Raw genomic sequence first — 21,015 nt, forward strand, 5'->3', positions numbered from 1 at the left:
AGAATCTACGTGCATATCACTTTCCAAGCTTTGGGACATACATGGACTAATATTGTGAAAGCTAAGCTTTTTTGTCTATCTGCAAAATGTTGAGTATTCCATGTTGTATTGCATTGTATTGCAGAAGGAATGGCTATTTAAGACCTGCCCTTTTTTTAGTATACCTCAGTGGAGACAGGAATGGTGGGAACTGCCTCTTCAAGCTTCTGTTTCCCTCCTTCTGAGGTTAACCCTACACACTTCAGCCGCAACAAAGACACACACTGTGCCGAAGCACACCCTCAACAAATCCAACACACACAGCACATGGAAACTCACACAATTTCTCTCTGTGTTGGAACGTGGCCCAAAACGCCCGGCTCTTACACGTTTTGGCTCCCTTCCCTTGTTAATAGAGGTCTAGAGCGGATGAATGTTGCTCCAGCTCTTTGGTAGACCCAATGCAGGGCGCATTTTGGTGCTGGGCCCCTCTAATTTCCCAGTCCACAGCAATCGCTGAGCATTTGCCTGGAGATTGCACAGAAGTACCCCTGCCCATCTTCATTGTGGTGGCATGCACCTTGCACTGTGTACCATCAGCAATAGTGCGTATAGGAAAACATGAGTTTTGGTCAATTACATTTATTGACTTTTTTTCTCCTCTAAATACTCACAGGGTAATTCATAGAAAATCGCACAAAAGTGGCGGACGCGACTGGCGCACAGCATGCCCGTGCGAATGTCTGCGCCGGCCGCGTGCGCTAAAATCAATTTCCGCGCACAGCGTATTCATGGATTTTCGCATCCAAAACCAGCCGTGGCGCAGCGTGGCGCAGCGACCCTGCAGCAGCGCCAGTTACGCCCCCAAGAATGCCCTCGCGCAAGGAAAAGCCCTCAAAATCCCCAAATAATCGCAAAGGGTTGCGCCAACCCTGGACCAGTTCACAGGGCTGGCAAACAGCAAACGCCAAGCGGGGACCGTGTATTTCAGTGGTTCGCGGGAAGTTCCACACGCGATTGTCCTGTGTACGTGTGCATCAGGGGTGCACGGGAAGTATCACACGCAAATTCAGCTGGGTACGTGTATTTCAGGGGTGCGCGGGAAGTTCCACACGCGATTGGCCCCGTGCGAGCAGGATACTTGTATTCCAGGGGTGCGCGGGAAGTTCCACACGCGATTCCATCAGGGTACGTGTATTTCAGGGGTGCGCGGGAATTCCACACGCGATTGGCCCCGTGCGAGCAGGGTACGTGTATTCCAGGGGTGCGCGGGAAGTTCCACACGCGATTCCATCAGGGTACGTGTATTTTAGGGGTGCGCGGGAAGTTCCACATGCGATTGGCCCCGTGCGAGCAGGGTACGTGTATTCCAGGGGTGCGCGGGAAGTTCCACACGCGATTTCAGCAGGGCACGTGTATTGCAGGGGTGCGCGTGAAGTTCCACACGCGATTTCAGCAGGGTACGTGTATTGCAGGGGTGCGCGGGAAGTTCCACACGCGATTTCAGCATGGTACGTGTATTGCAGCGGTGCGCGGGAAGTTCCACATGCGATTCCAGCAGGGTACGTGTATTTCAGGGGTTCTGAGGAGTACTACACGTGAATTGGCCGTGTGGGTCCTCCCAGGTGTACGCTCCACAACCTCCACAGCCCCTGCAGGCAGCCCACACCACGGGGGACTACCCTGCACCCCTGCCCATGTCCCGCAGGCAGCCCATCCACCATGGGCATGCCCCCCAGCCAACCCACATGTCACCTTGCACCACTGACTCAACAATGCATGTCTCCCACAACCCCCACCCCCCAGCCACCAGGGGCAGCCTCCACCAGGCCCCCACCCATGTCCCCCTGCACCCCCACCCCCCCAGCCAACGGGGGCAGCCTCCACCAAGCCCCCACTTATGTCCCCTATCACCCCCACCCCCCCGCAGTGCAGGGGCAGCCTCCACCAGGCCCCCACCCATGTCTCCCACCACCCCCTACCCTCCAGCAGTCAGGGTCACCCTCCACCAGGCCCCCACCCATGTCTCCCACCACCCCCTCCCCCCAGCAGTCAGGGGCAGCCTCCACCAGGCCCCCACTCATGTCCCCCTGCACCCCCACCCCCCAGCAGTGCAGGGGCAGCCTCCACCAGGCCCCCACTCATGTCTCCCATGAACCCCCATCCCACAGCCACCAGGGGCACCCTCCACCAGGCCCCCACCCATGTCTCCCACCACCCCCACCCCCCAGCAGTCAGGGGCAGCCTCCATCAAGCCCCCACTCATGTCCCCTATCACCCCCACCCCCCAGCCACCAGGGCCAGCCTCCACCAGGCCCCCACCCATGTCCCCCTGCACCCCCACCCCCCCAGCCACCAGGGGCAGCCTCCACCAAGCCCCCACTCATGTCCCCTATCACCCCCACCCCCCGCAGTGCAGAGGCAGCCTCCACCAGGCCCCCACTCATGTCTCCCACCACCCCTACCCCCCAGCAGTCAGGGGCACCCTCCACCAGGCCCCCACCCATGTCTCCCACCACCCTCTACCCCCCAGCAGTCAGGGGCACCCTCCACCAGGCCCCCACCCATATCTCCCACCACCCCCACCCCCCAACAGTCAGGGGCAGCCTCCACCAGGCCCCCACTCATGTCCCCTATCACCCCCACCCCCCCGCAGTGCAGGGGCAGCCTCCACCAGGCCCCCACTCATGTCCCCTATTACCCCCACCCCCCCGCAGTGCAGGGGCACCCTCCACCAGGCCCCCACTCATGTCTCCCACCACCCCCTACCCCCCAGCAGTCAGGGGCACCCTCCACCAGGGCCCCACCCATGTCTCCCACCACCCCCACCCCCCTGCAGTGCAGGGGCACCCTCCACCAGGCCCCCACTCATGTCTCCCACCACCCCCTACCCCCCCAGCAGTCAGGGGCACCCTCCACCAGGCCCCCACCCATGTCTCCCACCACCCCCACCCCCCAGCAGTCAGGGGCAGCCTCCACCAGGCCCCCACTCATGTCTCCCACCACCCCCTACCCCCCAGCAGTCAGGGGCACCCTCCACCAGGCCCCCACCCATGTCTCCCACCTCCCCCTACCCCCCAGCAGCCAGGGGCACCCTCCATCAGGCCCCCACCCATGTCTCCCACCACCCCACCCCCTGCAGTCAGGGGCAGCTTCCACCAGGCCCCCACTCATGTCCCCCTGCACCCCCACCCCCCAGCAGTGCAGGGGCAGCCTCCACCAGGCCCCCACTCATGTCTCCCACCACCCCCATCCCACAGCCACCAGAGGCACCCTTCACCAGGCCCCCACCCATGTCTCCCACCATCCCCACCCCCCAGCAGTCAGGGAGAGCCTCCACCAAGCCCCCACTCATGTCCCCTATCACCCCACCCCCCAGCCACCAGGGGCAGCCTCCACCAGGCCCCCACCCATGTCTCCCACCACCCCCACCCCCCAGCAGTCAGGGGCAGCCTCCACCAGGCCCCCACTCATGTCCAACTCATGTACCCCTGCACCCCCACCCCCCACCACTGTGGGGCACCTGCCAGCAGGCCCCCACTCATGTCCAACTCATGTACCCATGCACCCCCACCCCCCAGCACTGTGGGGCACCTGTCAGCAGGCCCCCACTCATGTCCAACACATGTTCCCCAACCAACATGTCATCACAATCTAGATCCCTGGTCCCTATGGTCAGCCTCCAAATGCAAAACACCCACCAGAGTATTGCATCCACCCACTCATAATTGGCAATTACATGACAGAACACCAATTGCAAGTTCCGACACAAACACATTTCCCTCACATACACCCAATGGGTGTCAGTGAATCTCAAAAGCCATATCATGATATGCATTAAACCAATGAGATGATACTACACATTGAAGTGTGATAAAAAAATATGTATTGAAGGAAACATAAATAGAATCAAAAATAAAGAAACAGAATTGTGAATGTACAAAAATGAAAAGAAGCATGTCCGTGAAAAAAAGCAAAACCATAAATAAAAATCCAAAATAATGGTGTCCGAAGTCACTGTCCAGAAAACTAAATCCAATGGGAAAAAAAATAGAAAGCCATTGCTCCATGGTGAAAATGCGAAAGAAAAATACAATCCAACAGTGAACTATGTACATACGAACAAGCCAGGGTCCATTATCCCAACAAAAGAAAGGAAACCTATCTAACTACACTGACTAATAAAATAAACTATATACAAAAATGTGGCTAATGTCCGAAAGGTCCAAAATAAATCCAAAAAAAAATGAAACCTAACACTACCTACATAACTATGTACAAGGGCAGCAGGCTAGTTCGACGGCTCACTTGTGGATGACCCGGGCCAGGGCATCATCGAACTCCTGCTCAATGTCCCGGAGGCGGTCCTCCTCCATGGCCCCGAGGGTCCGCAGGGCCGTCGACGTGTCCACCTCCAAAACCCTGCGGATTGCCTCGAGGCACTCGGCCCGCCTCAGGGCCCTCCGCATGGAGTTCTCCGCCCTGACCATTGTGAGCCGTGCCTCTTCCGCCCGCTGCTGTTCCGCATCTATGGCGTGGCCCAACCGCTGCCACACGGAAGACACTCTCTGTCCTGGGTCCTCCTGCCCTGCGGCCGATGCCTGCTCCTCCGATGTTGAAGGCCCCGAGCCTTCATGGCTCCCACCACGTTGCTGCTGCTGCTGTGCCTCTGCCCGTGCACTGCCTCCTGCTGCCTGCACATCCTCCGCCGGCTGAGGTGCAGTCGTTGACGTGGCCACCCCCGCTGGACGTCCGACTCCCGACTGTGGCAGGGATGCCTCCTCCACCAGCCTGGCCGCACTGTCAGAGGCAGCTCCACAGGGCACCCAGGTAACTGATGGGTGGGAAGATGGCACGGAGGATGACTGGCGCGTAGGGGCTTCCGTTGAGGAGGGGGTCGTAGCAAGCCCCATCATACGGAGGAATCTGGCCTGGGTGACCTGTCCCAGCAGGCTGACGTGGTCAACGAGAAATTCGAGATGACGTGCAGTCTCCTCATGAAAAGACTGCAGGTCACCTCGCATGGCCCGTTGACGCAACGCCACACCACTCAGAACAGGCTCAACCCGGACCCGGATAGCCACGTCCGCAGGCAGAGGAAGGCCAGTTGTCGTGAGCTCATCCCCTGCCTGAAAATGGGTCTGAACGTAGGCATCCCTGTTGGTGCAAGATGATGCAGGGACAGGATCAGGGACAGGATTGCACACAGGCACCTCCGCGGCGGCCTGTGCTGCCTCCTGTCCCTGGTCCTGCACTGCACCACTAGCACCAGTGGGATCCCCACCTCCAGACCCCGTCTCTGTTGCTTGCACGGCCTCCTCCTCCACCAAACCCCCCACCAACCTGGATGACTCCGTGCCATCTTCCCCCGTTGGGCCCTGTGGGGTCCCAGCTGCCCCTTCTGCTGCCGAGGAGTCCAACTCCAACCTCCGCCTCTTGGACCTCCCCCCGGCAGCTGCGGCCTGGGACGCGGCACCGGACTCCTCACTCCCCGACGAGATGACAACATGGGAGGGGAGCCGGGCCTTGCGTCTCCGGCTGGCGGTGGGATCCCCGCCGCTGTGCTCCACAGCACCTTCTCCGCCCTCTTCATCAGTTGACGCTGCAGACAGGGAGAAATAAAACACAGGCATCAGGGCACTGTACAATGGACACATACACACATGACAGTTGTACATGAGTGGCATTGGCAAACCTCAGACATGTCATCACAATCCTCAACACACATGTCATTTCAATTTGCACACATGAGCCATACCACAGCCATATCGCAACTGCCAGCACCATCCATACACATACAACAGCATGAGCAGGCAAAGGTGAGCCAGACATCACATGCAACACAGGAAGTGCACCACACATGTACACACACCACCACGCTTGCATGCATGTGTACACCTCTGCCAAGTGTCGCAGTTTTCAGATGGGCATCCATGTCACATCTGCCCATCAGGCTTCCACATACCGCTGTCACATGCATCCATGTTGCATCACTCTTGCACCCTTGTCAAATACACACACATGCACATGTACACAGTGCTGATACATGCAGCTGAAAACAACATGCATGCGTGACTTCACGGACATGTCTACTTACATACACATTCATCCAAACATGTGTGCCCACACAACTGCATTTGGCATGCAAGCCTACACACACAAGCACCATCCATGTCTCACACATTCCAGCCCTCACATGTGTTAGCCCCACGGCCCTGTACACCCCCACCCATACTCGACCCCATACAAACAGATGTGCAACCTGCACACTACTGAAAAATCACCACACGCACAGCTCACAATCAGGATGCATGTACACTTACCGCTCGACTCCAGACGGGTCAGCCTCTCAAGGACCTGGACGTGGAGCGCTGGGGATATGCGTTCCATGACCCTCATCTGTTCTTCTGACAAGTGGCCCCGACGCCCCTTGGCATCCGCTGCCTTCAAGAGGCGCCGGGCCTTGTTCAGGGTCCTGGACCTGAACTCCTCCCAGCGCTTCTTGACATGTTGGAAGTCGCGGACTGCCACCCCCTCCGCGTTGTTGGCAGTCACGATGTCAGTCCAGATCCGAGTCCGTCCTTCCTTGTCGGCGCAGGAACTTCCAAAGAGGGCAACATACTGCCCCAGGACTTGCTCCACCAGGTCACCAACTTCGGTGGCACAGAAGCTGGTGCCCCTCTGTCTCTCTGGCCGGGGGTTGTCAGTGGTCTCAGATGGTGTGTACCCCGACATGACAACCCCAGAGGCAGGAGTGGGTGGGCAACTGGGTCCTGGGGCTGGGCTGTGGAGCGATGTAATCCCAGTCGGGAGTCTTCGGTTCCAGCACGGGTGGTCACAGCAACAGCACCCCTGGCTGATGTGCAGGCAGCAAATGGCAGGGCACGTGGGCAGCAGGCAGTCAGGCAGCAGCAGATGGCAGGTGGGAGCGTGCTCGGGGCTCTGGGGGGGCAGTAGTTTGGCCTTCTGGGCAGGAGCGTGGTCTTCCGTGTGCTTACGCGTGGCCAGCTTGATACGGAGTGATTTGGCACGTGAAAATCCTGCACGTCTACGTGTAAATCGAGGAAAGGCCCTAAGCGCGTATGCACGTCAGCACGCATATGCGATTTCATTGGACCAAAGGCCCTTAGCGCGTGAGCGCGTCTGTGACGTGAGGCGCGCGGGTGTTTCCCTCATTACACGTGACGACAGAGCACACGTGGATTTCCACCAATCGCGTGTGGAACTTCCTGCGCACCCCCAGTAATACACGTACCCAGGCCAATCGTGTGTACGCTCACTTCCCTCCGAATACACGCGATGACACTCGGACGTGCAGTTTTACCACGTGTGCTCGCATTTGCGATTTCATTGGCCCAAAGGCCACCATACGCAGCTGTGACGTCACGCGCATGGCCGTAGAGAATGGCGCGTGTGAAAATGAAGAGATACACGTCCAAGTGTCAAAGCGCGTAATTGGTGGAAATGGCCTCATTGCTTATGCGCGTCTGTGACGTGTGTATAAAAGGTACGTGTAGGACGCCATTTCCTTGTACGTGCTTTTCGTGGAGAGCGAGTGGGTGAAATCTGTACTTCTTGTCGGTTCACACGCGATTTACTTCACAGCGTTTCCAGTTCATACTCCCTGTTACCTCTGACAGTTTTTCTCTTTTCCTCTTTTTCCTGGGCCTGTTTCCTCAAACAGCTTCCCTACTACTGTTGTCCTGTCTCCTCAGACAGCGTACAATTCTTCTTTCGGCGGGGGTGTTGCCAACGCGCACACGCGCATATTTTTCACGCTTTTGTTCCTGGCAGACGGTGAGTCGCGCACGTATCTAACATCTGTGCTTGCCCCGTGTGTCGCGAACCCCTTCAGAGGTCATTCTAGGCTGTGTGTTACACGGATACGTTCATTCTTGTGTTCCTGGGTGCCACAGCGTAGTGCAGGTTTTTTTTTCCACGCACGTGGTCTAGGAGGGGTTGCGTGCACCTTACTTCCCTTTTTTGGGGTGCCTGTGCGTTGCGTGACCCGTCATCTTTCCCCAGGGGTGACATACAGCCTTGCTAGAGCACTAGGGTACGATTACCATCTGGTACCCAAGCCCTCTGAACCCCAATTGCCCAGGACAATAGTTCACATCAACTCCCATACGCACAATAACATCAGTGCCATGGCTGGGAGGCGAACAAGCCGTAAGGGTGGCAAAGGTGGCCGAGCCCCAAGTGGTGGCCGTGGTGGATCCGGTAGGGGACGTGGCCATAACTTGCAGGGTGCCCCTAGCCCCCCATTTGTGGAGGAGCAGTCAGGGACACCCATGCCCCACCCCCCCCTGGTTAAGGTTACCGTGGCTGACACCATCCATGCTCAGCCCTTGTTGGACTAGCCCACTGTGGAACCAGACCTGGCACAGAGTGACTCCATGGCTGACTTCCAGGTCAGCAGGTCTAGGCCACGTGCGCCGGTGAACATTGGTGTCATCAGGCCACGTGGATCAGGGGCAGCTAGGTCATCTGCTGCCCCACGTAGGCAGGCTGGGGAGGCTGCAGGGGCAGCTGCGGCTCCATCCACACCACCTCTCATACACCCTGCCAGGACAGTGTCAGTCCAAGTCCATCATGCTGACATTCCCCCTGACACCATCACACTTGAGATAATGCCTGCACCAACTCCCGTGCTGAGTGTGCAATCCCACGCTCCTGCCCCTAGTGTCCAGAGCGGCGCAGCACACTCCGGATCCCCACCACCTTCCAAGCGGAAGAGGAAGAGTGCTCATCCAGTAGAGGCTGATGCCCCAGACACGGCTACACAGTCCGGCCCGTCAAGGAAGCCCAGCTTCAATGAGGCCGAACTGAATTCACTTGTAGAGTATGTGTCCGCACATGACCGCGAAATGGTGATTGTTGCAGGATCCAAGACCACACCTGCACAACGTCAGGCACACTGGCAGACCATTGCAGACATCATAAGTGCCCTTGGAATCGTGAGGCGCACAGCTAATGATTGCTACAAGCGCTGGAATGACCTGAAGCGCAGGGCAAAGAATAAGCTGGCCTCAAGTCATGCCGCAACTCTAGTGACTGGAAGTGGGTCTCCAGCAGACAACATAGAACTCACTCCACATGATCAGGTTGCTGGGACCTACGTCACGGAGGAACAGATCCAAGGCGTGGGAGTAGTGGCAGATTACGAGGCATTGTCCGGTGAGTGCACATGCATGTGTGTGTCATCCATGTGCATGTTGTGTGTGGGAGGGCTTCTCTTTGTGTGCCAGGGGAGGGTGTGTGTGCCTGAGTGGTTCGGCTCACCCATGTGCCTCTTCCTAAACATTCTTGCCACCAGCATTTGGGTATAGCAGCATCCCTTCGGCCAACATTAGACATCCAGCCCAACACCACGCCAGTTGCCCTTGGAGTGTCATCTTGCCACTACACTGTTGCTTATTTACCTCTGTTTATTCAGGCAGATTGTTTGCATACCACCACTTTTACTCGGGATTTCTCAGTCCTATTGTCACATGTCTGACATGGCTATGGTACAGTGGACTGGCTCAGTTTCGTGGACATGATTAGTTTGGACATGTCCCTGTGCTATAGGACCATTTTTGACTGGCAGCTGCATGTTAAACATTAGAACCATTACAATGAAAATAATCAATCATATGAACAAACTGGACTGAATGAACAATTGGTGACCTCCTCTCCCTCTTCACTTCATGGCTAGGGTACATGCCATCTGTGTGATGGCATGTGTATTTGACCTGCCAATCACTGGCCAATGTGTGATGGCACTGCTAGGCAGCATGCAGCAAATGTGTTCATCTTCCATCTTGGTGTCATCAATGTGTGGCATCTGCCTCCCCATCACACGCAGTGACGGTGCATGCATGGGAGTGTTTTAGTCATGTGGGACATGTGTCAATCAAGTACTGTTTCTGTAGCCTCTCAGCCCTCATTGTGTGCCATAGTGCTAATGCCTGTTTCCATTTGTTTTCTTTTATGTCTTTGCAGGGGAAGACGCACCTGATACTGCTGGGGTTGTGGAGATGGTGCAGGCCCAGGCGGGGTCTGAGGGCCGACCGACCACCAGTGAGGGACGTGGTGTGGTGGTGGGTGAGAACCCACAACTGCTGCAGGTCGTGCTCCCAAGGGGTATCTCTGGCTGCACCTCCCCCGAGCTGTACTCAGGTGTTGATTCGGATGATGAGTCCTATGTGCCGTCGCAGGTGAGTGTTCCTGGGAGGGATTCTGTTCTGTCCGACCCACCTGCACCAGGGTTAGAACCCTCAATGGGGATGTCAGTGTTGGCAGGTACGCCTTTGGTGGTTACGGATGCAGGGTCACACTCCGCAACATCTGATCCTGTTCCTGGGCCAGCAGATCATAGGGGGAGTTCAGTCCTGCAGCCTCAGGCAGTGCCGGCACAGCAAGGCGCAGTTCGCCTTGCCCCAGACAGGTGTGGTGCCCGCCGACGTGGTGGCCGTACGCCACCTGCCAATACCGCATGGGAGCAATCCATTTACGGTATGGCAACCCAACAGGCAGCATCATCAGAGATGATGGCTCAGGCCATGGATAGGGTGGCCACTTCCATTGTCCCCCCGAAAGGCTGATGGAGCGACTACAGCAGGCAACAGACTCCATCTGCCAGTCACACAGGGAGGACAAGTTGGCGTCCAACAGGGACAGGCGGGCGGCACTGGTGACTCTGCAGGAAGCCATCTCCATAGAGTCCCAGGGCCACAGGGAAGCCCTGAGGCTGGAACTCCTTCACCTCAGGACGACTCTTGTTGAGCTTGAGGCTTCAACAAAGCGAAGGACAGAACAGCAGCTGGAGCATCCCACCCGTACGCTCTCAGCTGAGATGCAGGCAACTAGGGCGGAGGTCCGGGCATCCCGTGAGTTGTTGCATGGGGACCTACGCACACTCATCCTCCAGAACGAGACCTACCACACCCGCATGCTTGCAGCCATGGAGGAACAGACTAGGGCCTTGCGTGGGCTGCCTCCCATAGTGCCACCACCTCTGGATACAGCTGCACAGGGTGAGAATAGCGACAGCAGTGATACTCCCACAATAGGGTAGCCGTGTGGGCCATGAGCCCATGGAGGTGTTTTTTTTTTTGCAATATCCACACAGGTGGGTTTTGGTGTGCACCCTGTCCTCGGACCTCCTGGGTGGCCTCCCCAACCCCCCCGGGCCCATTAATGGCCATTTTTGATTTTTATTATTTATTTATTTATTTATTTATTTATTTTTTGGGGACAGTGTGTTGCCTTGTGTGGCTCCCGTGGGCATATGCTGCATTGTGGCTGGGCACATGCAGGCTTGTCATGGATTTGGTTCAGATGCTTGGGTTTTTGTCACACACACCCCTCCTGCTTCCCGTTTCCATGGGCTTGCAAAGGGTGTGCCCAAGTGACATTGACGTACATGGTGACATTGGACTCCCATGAGCTGTGTGGGCAGTCTGTAGTCAATACTGTGTATACATTCATAGTGCATATTGTTGTTGCATTGTACACTGCGTGGTGTATTGATATGTGCCTCTGCATCCATCTCATCCTCCATATTTGCAGGTCCATTCCTCATGTCTTCACAATGCGGTCCACCTTGGAACTGGAGTCCATGTCGTAAGCAGTGCACCTACACTCTTGCGTGGCGCTAACACTGTATACTTGCAAGTGTTCGGAGGGCTGTCATCATCAGGTGGTGAGGCTAGCACATTTTTAAGTCTGTAATGTCATGTTTAAGGTAGGTTGGAGGTTGTGTAGGTGATTGGTATTATTGGTAAGTATTTGGTAATGTGGGCTGTAGGTCCTGCATTACTGTGAACATTTCATGTGTGGACAGGTTTCCATTAGGGACACTGTAGCTGCTGACACTTGGGGCATGTTGTGGGGATTCATTTCTTTCCTCTCACATTGCATGACATGCCATGGTGTGTTGTGTGGCCGTGCCGTGGAGGGGGTGGGTGACATGGCACTGTTTTCATGTAGTATTTTGCAAGTGGGTATTCATTTCTGCAGCATGGAAGTGTCTTTTCATGACACTGCATTGGTGGTGTTTGTGTAGGTAGGGATGGACACATTGTGACACTTCCACATGAACAATCTCAGGCTGCTATGGTTCTGACAGTTGACAGTCCCTTTGTTCGTCTTAATTGTCAGGTCGAGTCATCATTGCTTATCAGATGGTATGTGCCAGGCCTGTGTGCACTCCACTGGGGTGTGATTTCTATGTGAAGTAATTAGCCACCAGCTGCGTACGGGCTGCCTCACCCCGTGCCCTCTCCCCTCCCATGCGCAGCGGGCGTGCATGTGGTTGGGGATGTGGGGGCACCACCATGTCCACGGCCAGGCCCCGGCGTGTTGCAACATTGTGCAGGACACATGCTGCCACTATGATCCTGCACACTACTGGGGGCACATATAACAGCTGCCCGCCAGACCGGTCAAGGGAGCGAAGGCGTGACTTGAGCACTCCGAATGTGCGCTCCACTATGCCCCGGGTTGCAATATGGGCTGTGTTGTATCTTACCTCTGGAGGCGTGATGGTGTTCCGAATTGGCGTCATCATGTGGGTGCTCAGAGGGTAGGCACTGTCCCCTGGTGAGAGGTGATGGGTATCATTAGTGGGGTAGTGACATAACTCTGCATCTGACATGCATGCATGTGCTGTGGCATTCATACTCACCAAGCAGCCATGTATCGCCATGCCGGACAGCTTCTAGGTCCCGGCTTAGGGTAGACATTCGGTAAATGAAGCTGTCGTGGGTGGACCCTGGATAGTTGGCATATACTGAGGTGATGATACCCTTAGCATTACATACTACCTGCACGTTGATGGAATGCCAGTGCTTGCGGTTCCTATAGATGTGCTCATATGCCCTGGGGGGACGTAGTGCCATATGGGTGCAGTCAATGGCACCTAGCACTTTTGGCCACACCATAGAAATCGAGGGTGGCAGCCTGCCTTTCTGCAGGTGTCCTGGGCAGGTATATGTGCCTACGGACTGATGGGCGTGCAGTGATGATGTTCAAGACCTGGTGTAGGCAGCGTGACTGCGTGGCCTGTGACACCCCACCCACTATGGCACTTGTCCGCTGAAATGATCCTGTGGCCTAGAAGTGCAGTACTTTGAGGACCTTCTCCAGGGGGCTGAGTGCTTGGGAGCACAGGGTGGGTGATGTGAGGTCATCCTCCCACTCACTGACCAGGTCCAGTATTATGTGTGGGGGAAACCTGTACCTCCCATACACCTGGTCATCAGGCATCCCAAAACGGCTGGTTCTGGGAGTGAAAATTCGGGCCCTCACTATCCTCCTCCTCCTCCTTTGGTAACCCACGGCCACTGCTGCTAGGAATGGTATGTTCATCCTGGCGTATGAGCTTGTTTGTGGTTTGCGCGCACTTTTATGCTGCACGGGTCGACGTACGCCTGCTTCATGCTGGCGTACATGTGTCAGGATTAGACCCTTTTTCGGCACGTCGTAGGCGAACGTGTGAATCTTCCCGCCCACACCAGGAATACACGTAGCACGCTCTCACAGGCACAGTCGCGGGTAAATATTCCCGCCCAGCCCTGTAATACATGCGACCCACTCTCACAGGCCCAATCGCGTGTGGAAGTTCACGCGCACCCCCAGTAATAGAAGTACCCAGGCAAATCACGTGTGGAAGTTCACGCGCACCCCGAAGTACACGTACAATCGCATGTGGAACTTCACGCGCACCACGAAGTACACGTACCCAGGCAAATTGCATGGCTGGGGGGTGGGGGTGGTGGGAGACATGAGTGGGGGCCTGGCGGAGGCTGCCCCTGACTGCTGGGGGGTAGGGGGTGGTGGGAGACATGGGTGGGGGCCTGGTGGAGGGTGCCCCTGGTGGCTGGGGGGTGGGGGTGGTGGGAGACATGAGGGGGGCCTGGTGGAGGCTGCCCCTGGTGGCTGGGGGTAGGGGGTGGTGGGAGACATGAGTGGGGGCCTGGTGGAGGGTGCCCCTGGTGGCTGGGGGGTGGGGGCAGTGGGAGACATGAGTGGGGGCCTGGTGGAGGCTGCCCCTGGTGGCTGGGGGGTGGGGGTGGTGGGAGACATGAGTGGGGGCCTGGTGGAGGCTGCCCCTGCACTGCTGAGGGGTTGGGGTAATAGGGGACATGAGTGGGGGCCTGGTGGAGGCTGCCCCTGGTGGCTGGGGGGTGGGGGTGGTGGGAGACATGAGTGGGGGCCTGGTGGAGGGTGCCCCTGCACTGCGGGGGGTGGGGGTAATAGGGGACATGAGTGGGGGCCTGGTGGAGGCTGCCCCTGGTGGCTGGGGGGTGGGGGTGGTGGGAGACATGCGTGGGGGCCTGGTGGAGGCTGCCCCTGACTGCTGGGGGGTAGGGGGTGGTGGGAGACATGAGTGGGGGCCTGGTGGAGGCTGCCCCTGGTGGCTGGGGGGTGGGGCTGGTGGGAGACATGAGTGGGGGCCTGGTGGAGGCTGCCCCTGACTGCTAGGGGGTAGGGGGTGGTGGGAGACATGGGTAGGGACCTGGTGGAGGGTGCCCCTGGTGGCTGGGTGGTGGGGGTGGTGGGAGACATGAGTGGGGGCCTGGTGGAGGCTGCCCCTGGTGGCTGGGGGGTAGGGGTGGTGGGAGACATGAGTGGGGGCCTGGTGGAGGCTGCCCCTGGTGGCTGGGGGTGGGGGTGGTGGGAGACATGAGTGGGGGCCTGGTGGAGGCTGCCCCTGACTGCTGGGGGGTAGGGGGTGGTGGGAGACATGGGTGGGGGCCTGGTGGAGGGTGCCCCTGGTGGCTGGGGGGTGGGGGTGGTGGGAGACATGAGTGGGGGCCTGGTGGAGGGTGCCCCTGCACTGCGGGGGGTGGGGGTAATAGGGGACTTGAGTGGGGGCCTGGTGGAGGGTGCCCCTGCACTGCGGGGTGTGGGGGTAATAGGGGACATGAGTGGGGGCCTGGTGGAGGCTGCTCCTGGTGGCTGGGGGGTGGGGGTGGTGGGAGGCATGAGTGGGGGCCTGGTGGAGGCTGCCCCTGACTGCTGGGGGCTAGGGGGTGGTGGGAGACATGGGTGGGGGCCTGGTGGAGGGTGCCCCTGCACTGCTGGGGGGTGGGGGTAATAGGGGACATGAGTGGGGGCCTGGTGGTGGCTGCCCCTGGTGGCTGGGGGGTGGGGGTGGTGGGAGACATGAGTGGGGGCCTGGTGGAGGGTGCCCCTGCACTGCGGGGGGTGGGGGTAATAGGGGACATGAGTGGGGGCCTGGTGGAGGCTGCCCCTGGTGGCTGGGACGTGGGGGTGGTGGGAGACATGAGTGGGGGCCTGGTGGAGGCTGCCCCTGGTGGCTGGGGGGTGGGGGTGGTGGGAGACATGTGTTGGTGATCAGTGGTGCAAGGTGACATGTGGGTTGGCTGGTGGGCATGGCCATGGTGGATGGGTTGCCTGTGGGACATGAGCAGGGGTGCAGGGTAGTACCCTGTGGTGTGGGCTGCCTACAGGGGCCGTGGAGGGTGTATAGGGAACACCTGGGGGGACCCACATGGCCATATCACGTGTAGCATTCCCCCGCAACACCGAAATACACGTACCCAGCCAAATCGCGTGTGAAACTTCCCGCGCACCCCTGGAATCCACGTAACAAGCCAAATCGCGTGTGAAACTTCGCGCGCACCCCTGAAATCCACATACCCGGCCAAATCTATTGTGTGGAACTTCCCGCGCACCCCTGGAATCCACGTACCCATCCAATTTGCGTGTGAAACTTCCCGCACACCCCGAAATACACGCACACGTTATTTTTCAGTCAGCGGGTGTCCGTGTTTGTGGGTACCCCTTTGCATGTCATTTGTCCTGGAGGGCCACAGTATAGGACATTCATCATAGCTGTATATAGGTGCTATTTGTTGGCGCACCTTTTGGCGCACATTTTTTACAGGCGCAGGGACGCTACCGCCTGCTTTCTTGTGGCGGTCGTGTTTGTGCCTGTGCGCTGGTTTGACCGTGCGCTGTTTTGCCCTATTCGATTCCATGAATACGTGTTGTAGGCGAGCGTGTGGGCGTTCCACGCACTTGCACACTGTACTTCCCCCGTGACGCCCACATTTTGGCAAGTTGTTCCCCATTCCGAGTGTTACGCCCCGTGTTCCGCCTACTTTTGTTGCGTGCGCCGCGCTATGTGCGATTTTCGCTGTGGCCTGTGCGATTTTTGCTGTGACCTGGCGCATGCCGTTAGACGGCCTGTGTGCCAACGTGCGCCGCGCACTTTTTTAGCGCACTGCGATTTTCACAATTCCACTGCGATTCGCACGTTTTTGCCCACTTGCGCCGCGCTAATTATTCCATGAATCGGCCTGTCACTGTATTCGTTGCTATACTGAAGACCTAAATCGCAAGCAAACTACACGATTTTTCCACTACTACATATATTATGTTCTTACTAATTTTGAACTTTGATTTGTAGGAGGAGACTGTTCTGCTAATTTGGATGTCTGTTCCCTATAACATCAGCAATGTGCAACATGTGTACGTTTGATCATTGATTTCATAACTTGTACATTTGATTAATCAGTATCTTTTGATTTTGGAAATGTGATTTTTTTAAGGTAACCTTATGCTATGGAATATTAAGGGCCTCATCACGAGTTAGGTTGTATCCCGCCGGTATCGGGGGATACTGCCGGGGCTATTAGCGTTACCGCCAAACCCCCCGGCGCTATTAGCGCCGGATCATGGATTTGGCAGAACGGTAATTCCCCATTCCACATTGGGCCCATTTGGGAATTCCCCATTCCCCATTGGGCCCAATGTGGAATTTCCGGCGCTACTACCGTTGGCGGTATTAGCGCGTGGTAATAGCACTGAAAATCAGCAAATTTGTGGTAGATTTACCCCCAGCTATCAGCTGGGGGTAAATCCTGTCAAACCCATTATTTGGCGGACCCTTAAATGTGGCGGTAATATCGTTACTGCCGCATTTAAGGGTTGCCACCAAACTCGTGATGAGGCAGTATGTCTTTATAAGTATTTGTAATTTTGGGGTCTTTTTATTACTTGTAGTTGTAAAGCATGATGCTGAAAAGGCCCCTATTCTTTACTTATCATATGTTATCATACATGGTTAACATTTGGTTTGCTTATTATTTTTAATTATAGACCATAATTACTACATGTAGAAGACTATGAATTACATATAGTGCCATATGTCTAATCACAAATTAAATGTTATAGAAACTCCAAGCCCATGATATAAATAATCTTTTGTATGCATATTTCATGTGTTGCTATGCACAAGGATTCTACTACTGATGCAGTGAAGCTGGAAGAAACACAAGGAAATCGGGTGCACAATTTAAAGTGTCAGTCATGTATTATGTATTGGTCTATTGTGTACCTTTTTCTGTATAAAGTGATGCCTAGTCAAATTTTGTGATTTGTTGAATTGACCTACTTGCTGTTTCTTAGTAATGATGATTTTAATGTTTTCCATAGTGAATACATGAAGCACATGCACACCAGAATATTATTCATTATGTATTGTGTTCTCGTCACTTTTTAGTTATGATTTGCAGGGGGATACAGTAGTGCAAACTGTTAGCTCCATTTCCTATGACACCACTGATGGACAACAGGTATTTCTTTGAAACTTATTTTGAAATGTTAATATTTACAATAAAAACATTGAAAAGTGACTGAATATGTTTCTTATCTAGTTAAATCAGTTCTCGTATCCTCGTATCCTCATTTATAAAATTATTTCTAACATTATGCCTTCATAATTATAGTATAGTATCTGTTCCCCACACTTCTTGTGATTTGTCCTGACATTGTAAAGCCAAACCAAATGTATATGTCAAGTTAAGTAATAGTACAGAGGGTACATGGTTAAACAACACATGTTTTGGTGTGCATGTCCGTGGTTAGGATATGTAGATTAATAATATTCCAACTTTGTAAAATAGAACATGTTTTCCACTGCAATATATTTCACTTGAAATTCGTAAGAATCAGACTATGAGAATTACCAATAATTTCGTACATCATTTTTTCTGCTTTGCAATGTCCTAGGGATTATCCAACGATGCAGTTTACCCTGAAAAAAAAAATACAAGGATCACAGGTAAAAAAGTTCAATTGACATTAGTTTTCTATTTTGTTGAAGTTTAAAAGTATTTTATATATAATTTCATAACTATGGGCCTCATTGCAAGGAATGCAGTAGGGGTTTAACGGGGCCGGTAGAGCTGCAGGCCCCTTTAAACCACTACCGCCCCATTGCGAGGTCTCCTCACGGCACCCGCTAAGGCCACCTGGTTTTTCCAGGCGTCCTTAGCAGGTCCCCTGAGCGGTCCAGGATGCTAAAAACGGGCCCATCATTAACGGCACCGTTGTTAGCATCATCCCCATTGCCATTGGGGCTCCAATGGGAATGGGGATGTACCGGGGTCGGCTACCCTGAATGGGGAAATACCGGGCCCTCCAAGGTCGGAATGGCCCGGTATTTCCCCATTCAGGGAACCCGGACCCGGTCTCCGGAAAGGGGGTAACCATGCCGCAAAAAGCGGCATGGTTACCTCCTTCCTCGTAATGAGGCCCTGTATGTTATTTTAGAATTGATGTTGCATCTTTGAATTTGTGAGTGTATCTTTTTTATTTTCAGTTCTTTCATACCGTGTTTGCCAAGGGTTGAATAGAATGTTGATACTGCATGCAGATTTTCAATACACTGGCAGGGGGCTTGAACAAACATTGCGGTTTCACAAGTTACTATTCCAATTTACAGACTTTCACCTTTTTCACTCATAGAGATACAGGGATCACAACATCCAGACCGGACACTTTCCATCATTTTTTTCCAAAGCCATTCCCAGGCATTCAACTGGCAATGCACCAGCCCTACCAGCCTCTCTAAGGCAATGAATTGTTGTCAAACTCCCTCCAACCTAGCTCCACCTGCCAAATTCTTTCCATGGCCATTGTCCCTAGTCAAACCCCACCCTTTCATCTTGATTGGGGTGTAACAAAATCCCGATATGGTATGTGACACAAAATGACCACGCTCCACGGGTCACAGGCCTAACACATAAACCGGCTGTATATCTCCTCTTTCAGATCTCTAGAGGCACAAATCTGATATGTTGATGACTGTGCTACCACTAATCTTGTAAAGGGACTGACCTGACTTACCGAGCTTTAACTGGACTGCATATACAATGACTGACACCAAACCAACCCCTCCTGCCTTTCTGAGAGCACACTAACAGGGTGGGCTGTTTTTTCATTTCTTTTCCCTACTCTCCACTTTGCCCTATTTAACACAGTGTACCATGTAGGCCTTGAAGATTGCAATGTGTGGGGGAGTTGAACATCCAAATGCCTTTGTGAGCAAAACTACAAATCAAGTACAGACAGGAACAGAGAACGGTGTATCTGCAGGCGGGTCTATAAAGGCTGTAATGAAGGCTGTAATGCTGTGTTGTTTTCCAAATGCTTAATTTCATCTCTGCCTGAGGAAGTGGAGACATTCCACTAAAGCTCGCAAATATGCAAAATAAATGACTTTTATAGCCTAATTAAGGTATTGACTCATTGCTTTCTTCTGGATCAACATTCTGGGCCTCATTAGGACCCTGGTGGTAATAATTTTTTACTGGGTCCAAGAAAAGGGCAATAACAAGGTTAATAAAGACCTTGGCGGACCCGGTAATTGCCCTTTTCTTGGACCCAGTAAAAATCAATCCCCATTCCCATTTGAGCCCCATAGGGCTCAAATGGGAATGGGGAGGATGCTAACAATGGGCCCGTTAATGACGGGCCCATTGTTAGCATCCTGGCCTGCTAGCGGGTCCCGCTTTTCACATCTGGTCAGACCAGACGTGAAGAGTTGGACCCGCTAGCAGGCCTCGTAATAGGGCATCCCATAATGAAAGGTGCCGGTCCTGTACCGGCACCGTTCATTACGGGAGCGCCAGGGTCCTAATGAGGCCCTCTATCTTTTTTGTATATCACTTATTTTTAAAACCAACGTATTCATAATGCCACATTTTTGTTATGGCACAAACATCAACATTAAAGGAACTAATCAATACTAAGTCTTTCTATAAGTATTAATTTATGTTCATATAAATGTTGATTTTTATTTATTGATGATTTTTCAAAATTGCGTTCATAAAATATTTTTACATCTTTCAATGATTACCAATTATTTTGTTAGTACTATTAAAGGTGGGGATTACATCTGCAAATCAACATTGACTGATTCACACTGTGCCTCATTACGACCAGGTGGTAGAGGATTAACGGCACCGGTAGAGCTGCCGGCGCCGTTAACCCTCTACCGCCTCATTACGAGGTCTGCTCGCGGGTCTCGCTAAGGACGTCTGGTAAAACCAGGCGTCCTTAGCGGGACCCCTGAGCAGACCAGGATGCTAACAACGGGCCCGTCATTAACAGGCCCGTTGTTAGCATCCTCCCCATTCCCATTGAGCCCTATGGGGGCTCAAATGGTAATGGGGATGTACCGGGTCTGGGTTCCTGAAATGGGGAAATACCGGGCCCTCCAAGGTCAGAATGGCCCGGTATTTCCCTATTCCAGGAACCCGGACCCGGGACCCGGTATGGGGATAGCCATGCCACTAAAAGCGGCATGGCCACCTCCATACTTGTAATGAGGCCCACTGCATTTAAAAAACAGGGTAAATACGAATTATTCTTGAAAGCTTGACCAACATATTTTTTTAAAAATTTAAGTAGAGGAATGCATTGGATGGTTTATATTGAAATGTTTTTCAAATTGGAAAGAATAATCCATTTTTCAATTAGAGGCCTAGGTAAAAGAAGAATAGGAAGACACAGACCACACCACTTACAAGTGATGCCACTTGTGAAACTGATGTGACTTGGTAGGAACCGTTGTCGTACTTTCAGATACTCATCGCAAAGTTCAGACTCAGGGTGTCCATGTGCAGTGGCCGGACTGTGAGCTGAATATCAACAGCAAGGCATGGAATGTAAAGATGGATCATTGTTACTGCGCAGAATGTTCACCTGAACTGTTAGACCCCACAGAAATGG

The sequence above is a fragment of the Ambystoma mexicanum genome, chromosome 6q, assembly GCF_040938575.1.
Source record: "Ambystoma mexicanum isolate Mex_15411 chromosome 6q, UKY_AmexF1_1, whole genome shotgun sequence".
Lineage (NCBI taxonomy): Eukaryota > Metazoa > Chordata > Amphibia > Caudata > Ambystomatidae > Ambystoma > Ambystoma mexicanum.